Here is a 6,364-nt window from a genome sequence, read left to right as displayed (position 1 = left end):
AATTTGTGATAATAATCTGTAGGGTAATAGCTATGAACAGATCAATAAATTTACCTATACTCCCTTGCGCACTCCATATAGGGGAGGAACTAACCCCCAAAAATATGTAAAATGCTAAAGAAATATTTGTGGACACAACATTTCATCCAATTTCTTCCAAATGAGCAACCAGAATCTATTAACCAAAGGACAGGGAAAGAACATATGTAATAAATCACTGTTTTCATGAGGACAAGACCAGTATTTTGTATTGTCTATCAATTTGAACTTAAAGAGATCTTTGGGGGTAAGAAACAGCCTACTTTAGAAATAATACAAAAGCTGCGTTGTACTTGGTGATCGTGAGGAAGTGTGCATTTTTGCCCATATGGAACCCGAAGTCTGAAAAGAGAGCTCTTGTTGCAAAACTTTTTCCCATAAAATTTCTATCCTAAATTTAATTCTCAAATCAGCAGGATGAGACAAAATCTTGTAAATAGCAGATGCTTTAAACTGAGAGGAAAAGTGCAAAGAGAGAGAGGGAGTCTGATTATGTGGAACTAAGGAAGATTTCTGAGAAAGGAGATGAAGAATAGATGTTCTAAGATGGCGGTAATGAGAAGCATGTTGTTTAGATATATCGTATTTTTTCTGGATCTCAGAAAAGTCCATAAGAGACTCATCAGTCTTTAAATGGTGAATAGTAATAATGCCTTTGTCGAACCATTCTTTCCAAAAAAGGGCTCTGTAGTTGAGTTTTAGGTGTTATCATACCAAAAAGGAGTCTGTTTGAGAGATATGGACAGTAACCAAAGAGTTACCTACAGCAGTAGAATGGGTGAGAACAGGAGATAAAAAGTGTCTAGGGGGCTGAGATAAAAGAATAGCTGCATTTAACGAGAATGGTGTACATCAGGTCTGTTCTAATAGGCTCCATGCAGTTAATATTGTATGTCAGTTGTCTGAAATAAAAGTCCATATTTGTTTCAATGTAAATGCAGAGTGGTAACGTCTACGATTAGGAAAATTGACTCCTCCTAAGTCTTTGGATTGTTGAAGTCAAATTAATGAGATCCTAGTGTTGCGATTATTCCATAAGAATTTGATCAAGGAACGATTAATGGTTTTAAAGAAAGAGAGTGGAAGTCTAATTGGACAGATAAAAATGAATTATCGGAAGCAACATCATTTTAATTGTTGGTAATCTGCCCCACCATGACAAAAATAATGGGGACCAGCTATCTATTAATGCAGAGATTTTTGTAGCTATGTCTGCAAGGTTAATTTTAATGGTTTCTTTAATATTCGTCCAACGTTATGGCAGCAACTGGTGAATCTGCCTTGGAGGCTTAATGAATAATGTTAAGGAAGGTTCTGTAATTATCTGTAATTGAATGTCCCTTTACAAACCCTGGTTGGTATATATTAACTAAGTCCGGAATGATCTGGTTAATGCGAAGGGCTAATAATTTAGCAAAAATCTTACAATCTGTGTTAATTAGGGAAATAGGTCTATAATTATTACAATAAGAGGGGTCTTTGTCCTTTTTGGGAATCAAGCAGAGCATAGCTTGAGTGAAGGAACCTTGCCTCTTTCTAGTAGCTAAAAAGTGACTAATGAGAAGTAGCAGCCGAGGAACAAGTAAATGTTTAAAATGAAGAAAGAAACACACAGTAAATCCATTGGAAGTTGATTAATAGTGTTTGTAATTTCTTGTTCCTGGATTGGACTATTGAGAGATGGTGTTTCAACATGGTTTCCTGAGGATTTGGAAATGGCTTGAAAATATGCATCTATTTGATCATATGAAGGGGAGGACTCAGGAGTATACAGAGTAGTATATTAGTCAGTAAAGCATTCTAATATCTTAGAGATACTGATGTGTCTAACTCCCGTGCTATCCATAATAGCAACAATCTTGGATTTCTGTTTTCTAGTTGTAAGTTAGTAAAGTAGGGTATTTCCAGCTTTATTATGACCGCCATACATGTTAGTGTTAAATTTCAGCAGAATACTGCAAGCATTATCCCAGGATTGTTTATTGAGGTAAAATATTCATGTTCCAGAGCCTTGATTTGTTTTAGAATTAATGTGGCGTCTTTAAATGCCTTCTTGTTTTTTTGTCCAGCAAAATATATTATAAATCAACTGACAGTGTCTTAAAAAGCATCCCAAATAAAGTTTATCTGTGAGTCTGAGGGAAGATTATTCTTGAAAAATTCCTGTAAAAGGAATGAAAATTGTTCGGTAAATTGAGTGTCTAACAAAAGGGTGTCATTAAATGGCCATCTATATGAGATAGGTGTGGAAGTGGGCTAGTCAAGATCTAAATTGACTATGGCATGATCAAAGATGAGAATTTAGCTGATCTCCACATGTGTCATGAATTAAAGAGATGATTGAGTGAAAAATATATATTCTATTCAGGAATGAGACCTACCAACAAGGGAAAAGAAGGAGAACTCAAAGACATCAAAGGCACCGCTCACTATCAGATTTTCTGAGGCGTGAGAAGAAAGGAGAGTGAATAATCTATTCCAAAATACTAAGGGGCAGATTTACAAGCCCCTTGCGCCACGTGACGCAACAGCAGCGTTAACGTGGCGCATCCCTGTGAGGCATTTACAACGTGATTCATCTAGGGAGATGCAACACGTTATAAAGCCCAGCGCCACAATGGGGGCGTTCCCATGCAGGGATGGGAGCGTTCCGGCATCTGTGTGCCTTGCAAAAGTGCCTGCATGAAATCTACAAGATTTCACACAGGCATTTCCGCGACAATGCTATGTCAATTCCTTACGCCTGCTCAAAGCAGGCGTAAGGACTGATGCAGCATGTTAAGTATTGGGCGGCCCTGAACATTGCTGGAGTTGCGTCGCGCTTGCGATGCGAATCCAGCGATGCGCCGCCCTTACGTCACGCATCTGCCTACCCTTGCGCCACGGCTCGCCGCATTGTAAATGCATATCGAAAACAACAAGGGCGCCCAAACGAGTCAGCACAGGACCTCGGGGAACATATTTCTCAAACAACAATGGTCCCATGCAAAATTGAATTCAATGGAAAATAAATATAGACACAGTGGACCTATATTAAGTAAGGTGATTTGTCCAGCCGGACAGGGATCACAAATCTTTACTGTATAATTAAATAATCAAAACAAGAACCAGTTGGTCCCTTAAGTTTTTATTGCGTTTGAAAGCAAATAATGGTGTTTCTAGGGACAGGTTTCCGGAGTCAATGATATGCCAATTTTTTTTTATACTTTTCCTTATTTTGCTGGACACAGGGGAAAAAGTAGTTACACAAACCAACTTATCGGATTCTTTTTTAGCTTTGGGTTCAAGTAATGTCTCTCGGGGGCAATACCATGCCCTTTTCATGGCATTCCTAACCAAGCGTCTAGGGTATCCTCTGAGTCTAAGTTTATTAGCAAGGGTATTTGCCTCAAGAAAGTAATCCGTTTTTTGGGAACAGTTTCTTCTCAGTCTATAAAAATTGTGAATAGTGAAGACTGTCGCATCTGCCGTGACTCAAGGGTAGTTTTGCGTGACGCATTTGTTCTGGCGCATCTCTGCTGATATGCAGAGATGCGCCAGAACTCATATGCTCCCAAGTATATACCTTTAGGACTGTTGACATTACATATAGAAATATAGTATGTTTTACTTTAACATTCAGTAAAAGCCATCTACCATTGTTATCCTTAACCTCATTTAGCAAAAGAATATTTAACAATTAGTGAAACAATAATACTACATCATTCTTATTATTAACTGCTGGAGATTAAAAAAACATTTCCAACCCATTGTCTACGTAAGTAGAGTGTCACAGGTCAAGATTGGCTCATTCTCCTCCTCCTATGAGGATAACGACAAATGTGTCCCACAGGGCTCTATATTGAGCCCTACATTATTTAATGTATATCTATGCCCACTGGCGAAGGTGATCAAAACATATGGCTTTGATACGGTATCCTACGCCGACGATACCCAGATTCTGATAACTTTAGGCCCCAATCCAGCTGATGCCAAATTGAGATTCCAACAGTGCATGATTGCCATCCAAGAATGGATGACAAACAAGTATTTAATGTTAAATGCAGAAAAGACGGAAATCATGCTGTTTTGCATGGCAAACAAAATCTGGACAAATGAATGGTGGCCTCCATCTCTAGGCTTATGCCCAACCCCAAAAAACTCAGTCAGAAATCTGGGAGTCATCATTGATGATAAACTGTCCCTGTCCCCACACATAAATAAGGTTGTCCACTCCAGTATAGGGCTAATGAGAAGCCATAGGAAGATCTTCAAGTGGCTCCCACTTGCCTCCCGTAAACCTCTTATTCAGGGTCTCATAATCAGCCACCTTGATTATGGTAATGCGCTATTGGCTGATGTAAATGATAGCGCTCTAACTAAACTCCAGACTCTGCAAAATTCAGCTGCAAGGCTGATACTTGATCTTCCACCTCGCACCCCCTCAGTTCCTTGCCTGAAGGCTCTTCACTGGCTCCCAATAAGAAAGCGAATCTCATTCAAAATATGTTGTTTGGTGCATAAATCCATCAATGGTCTCGGACCTAAATACCTGCAGAGAAAGCTCCAAGGCTACTGCCCAGGGAGAACCTTGGGCTCATCTAACAAACACTATTTAAAGGTCCCTAAGGTTAGGACAGTCAGAAATGGGGACAGAAGCTTTTCCAAAATAGGCCCCTCCACCTGGAATACCCTTCCTTTATCTCTTAGAACGGACCCAAACCACAAAACTTTTCATATAAACCTTAAAACTTGGCTTTTGAACTGAAATTAAATCCCATGCCAGTCCTCTATAGCCCAGTTATGCGCTATCCAAAAATAAAGACATACATACATACATAGTGTATCGTGCTCCTTAAGATGCGTTTCTTGTTATAACGCTACAAGGCATTTCAATCTAGCAAAGTGGGATAACGCACGTTATTTTTTAACAGGGTTACGAATGCTCTTAACATTCCATGAGATAATACGTAAACCACTCATCAAGGGAATATATAAAAAGTTATAAAAAACATGCATGAAACTTAAAATAAGTGAAATATTTGATGAACAAAAACCAGAATGATAGATAGTAATACAGGTCCTGAGAGAAAAGAATGCTAATAAATGTAGAAACAATATTAAACCAAAGAATGTGAGCAAATAAAAAATGAAAAATATTAAAGTAGACGAAACAGTCAGCATTTTTTCCAAAATCATACAAGCCAGCTGGAAAATAGTAAAGAACCACAAGAACAAGCTTATATGTGAAAAGAAAAGCTCTGCGCAGTGGCAGAATCGTAGCCAATAAGGTTTAACCGAGGCACGATTATTGCTTATTGAAAAGAAAAGCTGTGTAATACTGAAAGGTAAGGGGAGGAGAAAAAGGATAAGAGATGAGAAAGGGACAGGAGGAAAAAAAAAGGAGAACACAGTCTCCTCAGAAGCATATATGTAGAGAAGATGCCAAAAAGCCAAAAGTCTTTAGCCATAGTAGTTACAAACGAAAAGAACATTAATGTGGGAGGGGGTGAGAAGGACAGAAGCCGGCCCAAGGAGGAACTCCAAGAATAAATAGATGTAATGTCAATAGATAATCGAAGGACAATAATATTGAAAAGAGAACTTAATCAACACAATGGAAGCAAACTTACCGAACATTTAGGGAGACAACGCAACGGAGTGAATCAAGAGCAATACAACAGATGGACAATGCATATAAAGATATCATTGTCAAACAAGATACGGTTAAGAACCTGTGGAACAATAGAGAGGGAACATGTGAGAGAAGAGAACAATTAGATTTTACTAAGTTCCACGGTAGACAGTCAAAATATCGAGTTGTTAATGTCGGTGTACCATAATATCGAGTCCAAAATATCGATGGTAAGAAATTTCGAAAACAAAAATATCGTCGTAGAAAATATCGATTTATGTGTGTGTCAAAAATATCGAAGACATGAATTTCGAAATCAGTAATATCGATGCAGAAAATATCGATTGTCAAAAATATCGATATGTAAAAGTGATGTTTTAAAGTATGTTAAGTAATGATCTAGTTAAATGTTGTTTATATATAAGGTAATTTTTACATTTAATTTTATTATTTTTAGTGAGAAGTCTAGGAGCGGGATGTAGAGTTTATAGGGGATAAGGGTGGGTAGTGTATTAAAAAAGTATAGTGTAAATATGGAATAATAAATATCGCATTTGAATTAAAAATTTAAATTTGCGAAATTTTATTCAAATTATTTAAAAAATCGAAATTTTATATAAATTTATTGAGTATTGTTAAATTATTTGTTCTTTGCTTTTGGATATATATTATTAAATTGTGTAAATATATCTAAATATTTCATTTTTTACT

The 6,364-nt window shown here is 37.3% G+C and overlaps 1 pseudogene; it reads left to right on the top strand.

Annotated features, from left to right (window-relative positions):
* The first annotated feature begins 5,275 nt into the window (after positions 1–5,275).
* LOC147733799 (U4 spliceosomal RNA) lies at positions 5,276–5,352 on the top strand (annotated as a pseudogene).
* Positions 5,353–6,364: the final 1,012 nt, after the last annotated feature.

Source organism: Lissotriton vulgaris, chromosome 2_1 (assembly GCF_964263255.1).
Source record: "Lissotriton vulgaris chromosome 2_1, aLisVul1.2, whole genome shotgun sequence".
NCBI classification, from domain to species: domain Eukaryota; kingdom Metazoa; phylum Chordata; class Amphibia; order Caudata; family Salamandridae; genus Lissotriton; species Lissotriton vulgaris.
This window is presented reverse-complemented; position numbering and strand designations above follow the sequence as displayed.